The sequence below is a fragment of the Pan troglodytes genome, chromosome 19, assembly GCF_028858775.2.
Source record: "Pan troglodytes isolate AG18354 chromosome 19, NHGRI_mPanTro3-v2.0_pri, whole genome shotgun sequence".
Classification (NCBI taxonomy): domain Eukaryota; kingdom Metazoa; phylum Chordata; class Mammalia; order Primates; family Hominidae; genus Pan; species Pan troglodytes.
Window position 1 is genome coordinate 84,102,568 of NC_072417.2, and position 15,043 is coordinate 84,117,610.

The window sequence follows — 15,043 nt, forward strand, 5'->3', positions numbered from 1 at the left end:
ACGTGTCTTGCATTACATGGTAGTGAAGTTCACCCAAATGAGGAAAAGCTTTGTCTACATAAAGATGAAGAACATAAACACATTTATGGATTACTGTCTTAGATTTCTAAAGTATTACAGGTTTAGAAACCTGTAATACTCTGCACATAGATTATAGATATAGGCATTTTAACTTTTCAAAATAGCTTTCTCTTTTTATATTACTCACACTTCATCTCTGAGATTTGGTTTCTTCATGTTATTAAAATGATGCTTAAACAGATTAAATAATGTATCTAAAGCCTTTTAACTTGTTAGCAGTTGAATGGGACTCTAATTAATGTCCACTGATTCCCAGATTCAGGAACTATTCATTAACCAACATGATGTCTGTTTTAGGCACACTATGGCTTATGAGTTTTGATAAAATTCAAAGCTAAACCTGGGATCCGTAACTCAGAGAGAAAAGCTCCTTTTCTTCCTTCAAATAAGTAACATGCATATTCGCTTGTCGGTGTCTTCTCAAAATAAATATTCCCAGGAAAGAAGATAGTCCATTTTTCCTGAATTGTAACTTTCTAAGGTTCTTATCAGGAAGTATTTAACGTTTTTAAAATTCAGTTTATTCACTGAGAGAAATATAGTAAATTTCTTTCATTGATTAAGAGACGTAGAATGCAAGAAAAAAAAATAAGCTGTTTGAAAGGACTCCTGCTAACTGCGCCAAACTACAACTATTACCCAGTAAGATAATAGAGGAAATAAATGGTTCTTTCCCTGAAGTGTTTACATTGTTATCTACAGTCTCTTAAACAGTAGCAGAGCTGTGGTTCTCTTGATTTGCTCACTCATTCTGTTATTAGAGAAATTCTTAACTTCTTCCATGGGGAACTATTTTTCTGTCTTCACTCTTTTCCTAGGGCCCGTTCCCAGTTCATCAGGACACTGTCAGAATGTGGAAAGTGTGTGTATGCTTCTTTCTTCCCATATGTGGTGTGGTTGCTCAGTTATCTCCCACACCTAATGAGCGCACAGATTTTATGCAGGACAAAAGGTGGTTACACACTTCCAGTCAATTTGCTTCTGCAATGCTGGCCATACAGATGTTGGAATGAAGCATGTGTTTATAAAGCTAAAGATATGTGCAGTATAGACAGAGGAAAATTTTTTCACAGTCGACAAAATATAGCTTTACTTACTGTGTAGAGTGAAATCCATTGATAAAACAGTGAGTTTTGAAAAAAATAATATTAGCTCTCTTAGATATGAGTTGTACTCTAGATGATAAATTAACTCCTTATAAATTAACTAATTTTTAAGGAGACTTCATTAAATTAAGCATTTAATTGAGGAAATATTGCCACATCGGAACATTAAGCTATCTCTTTTAAGGTCAGGGGAAAGCAAGACTATTATGCCTAAAAAAATACTAGGCTGGGCGCGATGGCTCACGCCTGTAATCCCAGCACTTTGGGAGGCCGAGGTGGGCGGATCTCCTGAGGTCGGGAGTTTGAGACCAGCCTGACCAACATGGAGAAACCCCGTCTCTACTAAAAATACAAAATTAGCTGGGTGTGGTGGCGCACGCCTGTAATCCCACCTACTCAGGAGGCTGAGGCAGGAGGATCTCTTGAACCTGGGAGGTGGAGGTTGTGGTGAGCCGAGACTGTGCCACTGCACTCCAGCATCGGCGACAGAGTGAGACTTCATCTCAAAAAAAAAAAAAAAGGAAAAGAAAAAATACGAATGGACTTCAGCCACAAAGTTGCTTAAGGTATGTTATTTCAGAACCCACTACAAACATTAGTCCCCAGTATCTAGGTTTATACCAAACTTGTCCAACTCATAGCCCATGGGCTGCGTGTGACCCAGGACAGCTTTGAATGTGACACAACACAAATTCGTAAACTTTCTTAAAACATTATGAGATTCTTTTGTGATTCTTTTTTTTTTTTTTTTTTTTTTTTTTTTTTTTAGCTCATCGGCTATTGCTAGTGTTAGTGTATTTTATGTGTGGCCCAAAACAATACTCCTTCTAACGTGGCCCAGGGAAGCCAAAAGACAAGACACCACTGGTTTTTACAAATATCTTCTTATTTCAATTTGGTGTTTTAAACCAAAATTCAGCTCCTTATAGCTTACTTATTTTGTATTATTATTGTTCTTTAACCATTTAACGACTATAAATGTAACACATTTTTAATGGGCTGTAAAAAAAGTTAAGAGTTTTCTTATAGATGATTACAAAATAAAAACAAAAACAAAATGCATAACATTATTTGAGTTTATGTCAGTTTAAGGTACTACCATCTTCTAACAGAATGAAACGGCTCCTGTGTTACAAAGTTATAAGGGTTATTTGGATATGATACTTTTTGGTTGTTGTTTAGGAATATTTAAGTTTTACTTTTCCTGTTATATGAGATAGAGCATGCACCATATAATTTGATAATAATTGTTAGAGAAAATAATTATTTTAAATTATATTTTAGAGGCTGCAATTAACATCTTATCTGGGAATTTGAGTATTATTATTTAATTTACTATGTAAACATGTAATTCAGTACATTTATATAATTTGTTTAAGTAAATTACTTTTAAGAAAATACATAGAATATGTGCTTTTGTCTGAAACCAGACAAGGATATCCTCAGGGCAATTTTCAGTGTACTTATTTACTTTTTTCCATCTAGAGCCCTAACAAGGAAGCTATCCTAGAGCCCTCTTCCTTCAAAATTAATCATAAATCAAGGACAAATGACAGGTCTCTATTTTAGTGTGTGAAGAAAAGCTTATTTGAAAATAATTCTGTAGTGATGTTATTTGGCTTGAGGAGCAAGACAGAACCAAGGTGAGAAGGGGTTTTGGAAAACAAAATTTTTTGTTTTGTGTTTGTTTTGTTTTGAGTTTTGTTGTTGTCGTTGTTGTTTATCCATTTAGGAAAATTGAATTATTTCTTTATACTTTATCCCAGCACTTTGGGAGACTGAGGCGGGTGGATCACCTGACGTCAGGAGTTTAAGACCAGCCTGGCCAACATGGTGAAGCCCTGTCTCTCCTAAAAATACAAAAACTAGCTGGATGTGGTGGCAGGTGCCTGTAATCCCAGCTACTTGAGGGGCTGAGGCAGGAGAATCACTTGAACCCTGGAGGCGGAGGTTGCAATCAGCCAAGATCATACCACTGCACTCCAACCTGGGTGACTAGAGTGAAATTCCATCTCAAAAATAATAATAATGATAAAATTTTTATACAATTTACTTTGATCATTTTATTACTCTTAATTTTACTAAATATAATCATAATATCAGAACTAACATTTAGCATTATTATTATTATTTAAGACAGTGTCTTACTCTGTTGGCCAGGCTGGAGTGCAGTGGGGCAATCATAGTTCACTGTAACCTTAAACTCCTGGGCTCATCTTCTTCCCGTCTCAGCCTCCCGAGTAGCTAGGACTACAAGCATGCAGCATTGCACCTGGCTAATATTTTAATTTTTTGTAGAGCTGGGGTCTTGCTATGTTGTCCAGGCTGGTCTCAATCACTCGGACTGAAGCAATTCTCCCACCTTGACCTCCCAAAGTGCTGGAATTACAAGCATAAGCCATAGCACCTGACCTAGCATTATTATTAATCAAAACATATACATTGATGTAATGATTGCTTTTAAAAATTATTGCTAATCTTTAAGACAAAAATGCTGGATTTTCACTCCTGATGAATCACAATGAACTTCCTATTGGTTCTTTAAGTCCTATAATCATATGTGGAAAAAAAGTTAATCACTAATACAAATAACTGATAATTGTTTAGTTTTTCTTAAAAACCATCAATCATGTAGTCCCAAGTTAGCATAAGAGAAAGCCAAAACAAACCAACAAAAAATAACTCGAATGACCTATCGTGGTTCCAAATAATACCTAGCCTAACAAGGACTTTTCTGGAAAATCAGAGCCTCTGTGTCTATAAACTCATAAATCAGTCCTCAAAATTCCTACAATACTTTTGGTTTAATTTTTCAGGAAGAGAGCTAGAGAAGAATACGCTATCCAAGGTTTTGAATACCTAGTAAAATCTTGACTTGCCTTTCTAATTGTTTTTTCTAAGATAATTGGTTATGTAGACATAAAGGACTTCTTTGATAACTTAAATTTATTTTGTTTGCATTTCCCAAAAAAGTAAGGCCAAAATAAGTGGAATAAAACTGACCTCAAATGATACTCAAAGTCAATATTTGACTGTATTTGACAGCACTTAATAAGCTCTAACACATTTATAATCAGGTTAATCAAGTTAAATGTTTAAACAAGTCTCATCCAAGAGTGATAACTCCAATGAAATAAATAAAGGAGAAATAAGAGATATTTCTTGTAATTTATTTCTAGCTGGACTGGAGAGAGAGAGAGAGAGAGAGAGAGAGACTTGGAGAAATCTCCCATGAGAAATGAGAACACAGTATCCTGATATTTCTAACCTGATTTCCAGGCCAGAGAAATTCTGATGGATATCCAAACTCTGAATGGCTATGCAAATCAAACTTATGAACCTATGGAGAGCCATTCTTCATTAAGCTTGACTTCAGTGGGGAATAAGCAGTAAGAACAGATGGGCTACTAAGGCAAAAGGTCTCCATGCAAATCATATCAAGAAAGACCAAAACCAAGGAAAGGATAGCCATCGTAGATCCATGATTGTTTCAGTCTGCCAAAATAAAAGGCTTTTCAATGGTTTATCACAGATGACAGCTGATTTCTAAAGAAGTAGTCGGATTTTTTTTTTCTATATCTCTGCACACAAAGTGAACACAGTTCATAGGTAAAGAACAAAGCACACTTTCTTGTAGCAATGATACAAACTTAAGGGGTCCATTTAGAGAATTCTTATTAGGAATGTGATTAATTGCATGGAACCAGATTAGAATTAAGGAAATTAAAATTCAGACTCACTTAGGGGAAGGGTCAAAATGAGAACCAGAGAAAGGGGATCCAAAGAACACATGTGTAGAATTCTGGGTGATAAAAAGTTGAGGCCTGTCGGCAAGCATAGGCTACCAGCTGTGTTGTGGAGTTTATGAATCACGAAGTGAATTCAGCAGAAGCTTCCCTCTATGAATACTTTATGGGAGGCATAATAAGAACAGGCAAATCTCCTTACATTTCCACCAAGTGTTTTCCATAGCAAGCATTGTAAGACATGCCAATTCAACAGAAAATCGTATCATAAAATTAGAAATAAAATGTAAAATAAAATCACCAAAGAGAGATTTTCCTTGTAGTGTAAGTGAATTAAAACCTAAAGTCTTCCATTTTCCAAAGTTGAATTGGTTGGATCCCAAAGAACTTAAAATATTCATTTATTGATTGTAAAATTAGTTCAACAAACACTCTTTTGTCTCTGCATTCTTTTCTTCTGCGTTTCACAAATCAGTCATTTGACGGAAGACACCTTGTTCTGTACTCTACACCAAGGAGAGAAAAATAATTTTACACACTTTCCCCTATAGCAGTCAAAATGAAAGGGAAAAATAATAAATCTAGAAACAGTATTGGTGGCTTCTTTTTCCACGTTATTTATTCTTTTTCTTCCCCACGTTTTCCCTTCTTCCCAATCTATTCTCTTCCCTTTCTCTTTTCTCTCTTACCGTCTTTCTTTGTTACTCTCTTCTCTCCTTTCTCCTCTTCCCTCTCTCTGTTTCTATTTCTTTCCATTTTTCCTCCTTTTTAAAAGAAAAGTTATGTTTCTAATGACCACAAAAATCACATTGCAGACCTGAACACTGGAGTCCTGTCTCTCTCTTTAGGTTCTTTGCCACGAAGAAATGATTTTATTACAACAGAAAAAAAATAAGGGAAGTGACATTTTTCTTTCAAATATTGTTGATATGATTACTTGACCTTTAAGATAGGCTAAGGAATAAAAAGGAAGGATTCTTTCTAAGGGTTTTCTTCTCAAGGCCCTAACACCAAGTGTAGCTGATTGTTCACAGCATTATGAAATTCTAAACCCATTCCATGAACCTTTACTTAGAAGCAGACTTGGCCGAAAACTTTCCTTCCTCCCTCCTTTTTCCTCTCTGGCTTTTGGTTGTTTTCCCTTCATCCGTTGTATGACATCCAAGATTTCACATGGAAACACCCCATGGCTTGTTTTTCATTGCAGGTTAAAATCAACTTTAATTTTGTTATTTTTCCCCCTAAGATGTCGCCCATCCCATTAACATGATTAGGCTTTTCTTTTGAATCATTACCTGAGGTAAAAATCTTATTGGCACGTTGGCCCCTGAAAAATGAGGCCAAAGGCGAAGAGTTGTGCCCGCCAAGCTGATACATGGCAAGCCGTCAGGGCCGAGGCTCGATTTCACACCATGATTTAAGATACCATGTGCTCAGCTCAGCTCTGATGATAAAGCATCCGTGGTTGTTAAGAATTAGAAAATAGAACTGTGTTTCCTCAATGGAGAGGAACTAACCAACATCAAATATCACATTTATGTGCATAACAGCAATATATTGAATGACAAAATGTAACAAAGGTTCCTGCTAGAGAGACGTCGACTGCCTGGGTTAGCTGACTTCAAAGTTTTGTGCTGCCTTTTGTTCATTATTGGAAGCTCTGGTATTGCCAACAGGAGCTACAAAACCATCCATTTAATGGTATAAACTAAATTATGTTTCACAAACTGGGTTTCCATTGTGGTAATATGATGCATACAAACATGGTTAAGTAGAAGACATAGGAAGAGATGCAAATAGCAGCTTCCCATGCTTTCTTAGCAAAAAAAGGAGCACTGTACACTCAATGGTATATTATGCCTGAAACCAATCAGTGATTAAAAAGGTTGTTTTTTAACCAGACTGGAGTAAATATTTAGCCTACAAAAAATTATGTAAAAAAATTATGCAACACTAGTGAGGATTAAAAGAGCGAATAGAGACTAAATTACATAGAAAACATTTATTTTTACTTTTCCCTCTTTATAAAACTCCATCAGACAGGGTCAAAGACAATCCTGGCATGGCCAGGCACGGTGGCTCACGCCTGTAATCCCAAAATATTGGGGGGCCAAGGTGGGCTGATCACTGGAGGCAAGGAGTTCGAGATCAGCCTGGCCAACATGGTGAAATCCTGTTTCTATTAAAAATACAAAAATTAGCCAGGCATGGTGGTGCAGGCCTGTAATCCCAGCTACTCTGGAGGCTGAGGGACGAGAATCACTTGAACCCGGGAGGCAGAGGTTGCAGGGAGCCGAGATCAAACCACTACACTCAGCCTGGGCAACAAAACAGAGATAATCCTGGCACATCTGTCTTTGCAGTGGCAACTTCTAGATATTAAGGCTTGAATTCTCAATGTTTCCATAAGAGAAAATTAATGTAAGTGCTATTAATAGTAGGAGTATCAGGGATTTGGAAGCAGAATTGACTTCAAGGACCATGATACCAGGGTTATTTCTATTCTTGGCATTTTCAGTATGTAATGAAATTGAGTTTGATCCTTTTTCTCTGTACTAAAACACCTGATGTCGCTTGGACATTAAAGGACTTCTCCATGGATTAAGAATAAAAAAAGAACCTAATTTTTAGTCTGTTGTCTCTATGAATATATGAAGAGAAATAGAATCGTCTTTCCAGAAGCAGCTTCCTGTAGTCACAGACTCACTACCCCAGTGAAGACAGGTTCTTACCCCAGTACAGTTGAGAAGGTATATTGTCTTTCAGTGATGCCTGTATCTCAATATTAGAAATATTAATGCAATATTAATAACAAAAATGTCAATGCCTATAATAATCATTTTATGCCATCAGAAGTTCTGTGTTGGGAATCTAGAGCAAGCTGTTTTTATCACAATAATATTTGTTGTTAGAATAAATGACAAACTGTCTGGTTTCTAAGTGTACTAAAAATGATGTCTTAAGCATAGAACTTCCTGAGTTCTATTTGGTTGGCTTCAAAGTTGATTGGAATCCCTTTCTTTTATTTATGTAATACTCTTAGAACTCCCAGAAGAGTGTTGAACAGGCAGTAAGAGAATATTTGCCATGTAAAATTTGCCAAACAGACTTTGGTCGTATCACTGATATTTGGTGCCAACAACCATGAGCTGGGACTGTGAGCTAGGACTATCCTTAGTTTTCACTGTGCACTAACTAAACTGTAAGTATTTTGAGTTTCTTGGAAATGTATATTCAGAGAAACCTCCACCCACAGGCCAAGAACGGAGGTGAGGGATTGCTGGCTTCCGCAGTGAACAATTTCTGCCTCAGCAGCTTAAACGTGTTTTTCTTTAAACAAGCTCTCTGATTTAATATCATGTTGACACGTTGCCATTGCATACATTTTACAAAACAACTTTATCCCAAATGCCCACCCACTGATGAATGGCTAAGCATAATAGGTATTATGATAAAATACTATTTGTTAATTTAAAAAGGAATGAAATACCTTTTTACTTCATTCGTTTACTTCATACATGGAACAACATAGATGACCCTTAAAATCATTATGCAAAGTGAAAGAAGCTAGACACAAAAGAGTATTTAGTGCAGGATTCCATTTCCATGAAATATTCAGAAAATGTGAATCTACAGAGACAGTAAGTTAGTGCTTGCCTGGGTAGGGCAGTGGAAAGAAGTGGGTGCAAAGGGACACGAGGGATCTCATGGGGATGATGGACATGTTACAGTTAGCCTGCAGTGATGCTTGCAGAATTTTATAGATTTACTAAAATCACTGAATTGGAAACTTAAAATTTCTAAACTTTATGGTGTATAAAATATGCCTTAATAAAGCTGTTCAACAACAGCAATGAAAATCTCACATTTGTTCCTTTTTTTTTTTCAGTTTTAACACAAATGAGAGAAAACACTACCTTGTTTAGCATCATTGTCCTAAATATTTTTGTAGTAGCAAAACAGGATAACTTGTAAAAGGCAAATCATAAGGAAAGCACCAGTCATTAGAGGCATATATGTGATATCAGATTTGTTGAACTGTTGCTTATGGAGTATCCTCACACAACCATGTGACTCTCAGCTTGATAGTATTGGAGCAAATGAGGAGTGGAGAACGCAGGTTCACAAAGCTTCAAGCATCCATTTTGGGACTTAAATTATCTTCATTCCTGCTTATATTTAACTAATTGTCTAAAATGTTGACCTAACACAAAACCATAAGGGAGAATCATGGAGGATTATTTATTTATTTGTGTTTGCCATGCCCTCTCTGCACCATCAGATGTTTTACAGATTAAGAAGACTGGAGGGGAAAGTTCTGCACAAGGGAAAACAAAACTAAGGCTAAGTTTTCTTTCTGTCATTACTTTCCTCCCTCTCCTTTCCTGCTCCTTTTTTCCCCCAGCCCCTTATTGCGACTTTGACAAATGACAATGCAAGAAGAGGATTTATGTTGGGTCTTGGAGATTAGCACATTATCACAAGCAAAACAGAGCCCTCAGCCTCCGCCACTGGGGAGCAATTGAAAGAGTCTTTGAATGTGATGCATGGGTCAAGACCTATTTCTGACGAAGTGGGGATGCTGTTATGCCAGGATAAGTCTGTATGAAAACCCTTGGAGAGCCAGGTGAAGACACTGAGCATTGGATAAGGAGTATTTAGCCAAAAAGCTCATTCTGGAAGGGAAAGAGGAACCGGGTAGCTCCCTGAAGACCTCTGTGTTGAATGATTTAAGGCTACCTGTAGGAAATGCCTTCTGCTTTATTGCTTTTTAGTCTCCCTTCTTTTTGGGGGGACGAAAAAAGAAGCACAACACAGATCTTTCCTTCCTTTGACTCACATTAGTATTCCGCAGAATATTTGAGTAAAACCTCCATCTCACTACCTTTCCTGCAAGGCTCTTCTACAATAAAAAGACAGTCTTCAGGTGGGGGTCCCAGATTAGACTACTCTGGGCGATCAAGGATTTCAATTTTTGAAAAATGTTTGATTATATGCACTTAAAAAAACTTGCATGCTCAGTTTACAGCTTTGGGCTCTAATATCTGAGAATATTAGTCACAAAGCAATTTCAGGAACAAAACAAATACAGTTTTGGGGACTGAAATACACTTGGGGTCCACACAATATTAACCCATTCCTTAATTCATCAGAACACTGGACAAAATAATTCTGAGAATATATTCAAAAGCTGACTTGTTTCTGAAAGTCATGAATAGCCAAATATAATTTTTCTCTTTTTTGAGATGGAGTCTTGCTCTGTCACCCAGGCTGGAGTGCAGTGGCATGATCTCGGCTCACTGCAACCTCCACCTCCCAGGTTCAAGCGATTCTCCTGCCTCAGCCTCCCAAGTAGCTGGGATTACAGGTGCCTGCCACCACATACAGCTAATTTTTTTGTATTTTTAGTAGAGACAGGGTTTCACCTTCTTGGCCAGGCTGGTCTTGAACTCCTGACCTCGTGATCCACCCTCCTCGGCCTCCCAAAGTGCTGTGATTACAGGCCTGAGCCACCACACCTGGCCCAAATATGATTTTTCTAGATATTAGACATTTAGTTGGTTACTTGATGTTCACAACATATCACAAATAAAAAATAAGTGAGTCAGGAAAAACACTGAATGGCAGATAATGAGACAGCATTCATAACATGCCTTCTTAGAGAGAGTTTATTGGTGTCTCAGAGATTCACTTTAACAGACGAAGGTTTCTCAACCTAAGAACCACTGACATTTGGGGTCCAATCATTCTTTGCCATTAGAAATGTCCTGTGCATGATAAATCTTTAGCAACAGATAACAGTAGCGCCCACCAAGCTATGGAAACCAAAAGTGGCTTTAGACATTGTCAAGTGAATAATATGCTAATGGCTTGCATTATTCTTATTTCCAAAAACAGAAAATAAAAGCATGAGCCCTGAAGAAGTCAGAAGCAAACTATCTCTGATTTGCTTTCCTGACTGTTTAACATTGAGCAAATACTTAACCAAATCATTTTACTTTTTTTCTATATAAAATGTGGAAAATGATAGAATCTAGTCTATAAGATTGTGAGAATTAAATGAGGTCATCCGTATAAATCACTTAGAAAAGAGCTTATCTTTTGGTAATTGTAGCAAGCATGTGTTGCATGCTTACTAACACATACCTTGCCCCGTGCTAAGAGTCAGGGATATGCTATTGGCCAAGATGGAATCAACTTTATATGGTTAGATGTTTTTTTATGGAAAGAGCACACTGGTGGCAGGACTATTAACAATTGAGGTGGGTGAGGTTGGAGACTGAGAGCCCTATTAGAAGATGATTTTGGAGGCCAAGGTGGGTGGATTACTTGAGGTCAGAAGTTCGAGGCCAGCCTGGCCAACATGGTAAAACCCTGTCTCTACTAAAAATATAAACATTAGCCAGGTATGGTGGCACTTGCCTGTAAATCCCAGCTACTTGGGATGCCTTGGCAGGAGAATGGCTTAAACCCGGGAGTAGGAAGCTGCAGTGAGCCAAGGTTGCACCACTGAGCTCCAGCTGGGGTGACAGAATGAGACTGTCTAAAAAAAAAAAAAAAAAAAAAAAAAAAGAAAGAAAGAAAAGAAAAAGATGATTTTAATACTACACGTGAAAAATAATGAAGCCTGATCTAAAGCAATAGAAGTGAAATGGAGAAGGAAAAGTGTGACAGCTACTGCCATTTGATATGGGAGATAATTTAGAATGAAAAATCTAGAAAGAATGATCAGATTTCTATTTTCTTGCTCTGAGGGCCTAGAACATGCTGTGATTTATTTAACGAACACTGAAGTAGATCTTATTGTATGGGAAGAACTATGGCAAGCAATTTACAAATATTAACTCAGTTTATCACAATAACACTTCCTATGAAATAGGTATCGCCATTATATCCCTACAGCACATAAGAAAATGGAGGCATGTGGAAATAATATCACTTGTCCAACATTAACATTACTAGCAAATGGCCAATCCTGGATTCAAATCCAGTCAGTGAGGCTCCAAACTTTATGACCTCACTACTAATATTCCCTGGGCACATAAGAAAAGAGCAGCTTTATGGGAAATAGAATATATTTTCTTGAATATTTATTTACCTTTAGTTTTCTGTGGAACATTATTTTTCTCAACAAGTTCAAAATGTTAGTACATTTTAAGAAAATATGAGGCAAACATTTATATAAAATTTAGAGTTCATTTAAAAAAATTCAGAAGACATTCTAAAAAGTATTCATGTAAAATGAAATCAAGAAATGTAACAGACTGCATGAAAATGTTTTTAATCCCGTCGTAATAGTTACAACCCAGAATCACAATAATAATTCTATGATTTGTTTGTTTCTAAAGAAAGCCAAACTCCATCTAATAGACTTGGCAGGACAGCAAAGTATGTCGACGTATTTTTTAATTTTGTAGATTCTTTTTGGTCTCCTTGCTAGGCAGAAATTGCTATAGTTGTTAATTTCAGCCATTTTCTTACCACCACCCGACACACACAAATGCACACACTCACACCTATTCACACACACACTCTCTCTCTCTCTGTCACACACACACACTCCTTCTCTTATATATATTGATGTCTGCATTTATGTCTGCACCTATGTCTATGTCTATAGCATATACATCAGCATCTGTGTCTAAACCCTGACCCTGTCAACTGTCAGACGCCAGGATTTTCTAGTTGCAGAATCACTTTCTTTGTAATCAGAGCATCTCCACCCTATATTAAACTTCTTCAGTGTTCTTCTTTCCTCAGATTTAACTAATCTGATAAAAGCATTCATGCTAGGACATCAGTGGAACTCTTCTGTTATCATTTGATATGATACTTGAAGACAAAAGGATGGTAGAAAAGAAGTAGAAACTTGGAGAACTTTGGCAGGACAATGAAGGATGTATTTTGTGTAGAAGTACCTTAAAGCCTACATTTGCTGTAAAGATAACTCTTCACAGAGATATTTTATCCAGAACCATGATTCACTAATATTCCAAGATTAATAACTTAATTTCAAAAACATAGAAAAGATAAAACTATCCTAGATAGCAGTTTCAAACTTTACTTTGATTATAGGTGTCAGTTGGTAAAAGTATTGGTAGAGTCTGTGAATACATAGGTTTGGTAAAGGCTTAATGACTTGATAAAAGTATAGGTCATTTTTGTAAGGTCATGAGTGGTTGATTAAAGCAGGACACATTACTGGCAGCTGTTTAAGTCTGACAACACAAATTAAAACACTACTTGGTATGGTTTGGCTCTGTGTCCCCACCCAAATCCCACCTCAAATTGTAGCCTCCATAATCCCCATGTGTCAAGGGTGGGACCAGGTGGAGGTAATGGGATCAGGGGGTTAGTTTCACCCATGCTGTTCTCATGATAATGAGTGAGTCTCATGAGACCTGATGGTTTTATAAGTGTCTGGCATTTCCGCTGCTTATACTCACTTTGTCCTGCCACCCTGTAAAGAAGGTGCCTGCTTCTCCTTTGCCTTCTGCCATGATTGTAAGTTTCCTGAGGTCTCCTCAGCCCTGCAGAACCCTGAGTCAACTAAATCTCTTTCCTTTAAAAATTATCCAGTCTTGGGTATTTCTTCATAGCAATGTGAGAAGAAACTAATACGCTACTATAGAAAAAGAAACATAGATCCTTTTCAAACCTGATATTATGAATTTGCTAATAATATCACCTTTGTAATGTAATTATCTGCTTATCTTCCCTTATATTTTAAACTCTGTCTTTGCTTTTCTTTTTCTCTATGTGTGATTCTGAAGAGGCACAATGCAAATGATTGTATTGATATTAATATGTGTGAGTAGTGGTGTATACACAGGTAGATAATTGACTGTCTATGTTATTTTTGATTTAATTAATGTAAATTAGTAAAGTTTATTTTGAAAATGTTCTCTCTATTGGAAGATTTTAAAAAACAATAATTTACACCAAAACAATTGTCCTTTGTGAAGGTTGAACTCATTCAGGAGATAACTGACTTGTCATCTAACATCTCATAAGCTCTGAATAAAAAGTAAATCAGTATTTTAAGAAAGTGCATTTGTGATTTTGGACTTGTTGTATTAAGGTGAAATATAATGTGGTTTGTCATCAATCTCTCCGTGTGGCATAAAAGGGCTGACTTGTTGAAATTTCATAGGTTTTTATTTACAGAGAAAACAAGACCCTGTTCTGCCCAGAGTCCTATCAGTCCACACATTCAAAGGAATCACATTTGAAAAGAGACTGCTTAAATCACAACCTTTATGGATAATCTAATCCATAAGGAGACCAAAATTACTTTGCTCCTTTGAATAAGAACAAAACCTAAAGAATTTAATTATTTGCGAATTATTCATGAAGATTTTGATCCTGGCTCAAGGCTAGGTTGGAAAAGACAGACAATCACAGATTGTTGCCAATCAGTGTTTCATGAAAGAAAAAATATGGAATATTTCAGCCTCAGGATAACACCCCATATTTCCAGGTTGTTTTTTTAAAAAAAGAGGTGTTGCTAGAGACAAATGAACCTTGGGTGGAAACAGAAATGAAAGCAGACCCTCTGAGAAAGAAATGGGATATGGACTGTTGCTGGGAAGAAATTATTGCAACGATGTGTGTTGTTTAGTTATAATGCTCAGATTATAAGTTACATTTTGTGAGAAACATATGGCCACATGCTAACCATCCATATGCCAAAGTTAATAAAATCGAATCCCACTGATATACCTTGTAATACTGACCTTACTTAGTGGTTGGAAAGTCCATAAATGTAGAAGTGTAATACACACACACACACACACACACACACACACACCCCAATCAATCACCAATTTATCTGGTGAATACAAGTAATTGACATGTACTTACTCCTTGATATGAATGGCTTTTGCCAAAGTAATAGAAATGAGAAGAGGTCACACCCCAAGATGTGTTAGCTGTGCTCTTTTCATAACTTTAGCAGGTAAGAGAGAGGCAAGGGATTGAGGGGTACTACCTTATATGAGGTATTTGTGGAAGCCCTTGCTAAGGTGGCAATGTTTCTTCTGAGACATGATTAATGTGAAAGGGTCAGACAGGTGTGAATTTCAGAGAAGAGGGCTTCAGAGGAAATAG

The 15,043-nt window shown here is 36.8% G+C and overlaps 2 long non-coding RNA genes across 3 annotated transcripts in view; one reads left to right on the forward strand and one right to left on the reverse strand.

The window, feature by feature from the left end:
- The window catches only part of LOC107969313 (uncharacterized), a 178,356-nt gene that overhangs the window by 117,835 nt on the left and 45,478 nt on the right, over nucleotides 1–15,043 (reverse strand). The gene's annotated exons all lie outside the window — the stretch shown is intronic.
- LOC107969314 (uncharacterized) overlaps nucleotides 7,976–15,043 on the forward strand; it is a 44,513-nt gene continuing 37,445 nt past the window's right edge. The window contains exon 1 of the long non-coding RNA XR_008540117.1: nucleotides 7,976–8,135. This is a non-coding gene — a long non-coding RNA (uncharacterized LOC107969314). The remainder of the gene's footprint in view (nucleotides 8,136–15,043) is intronic.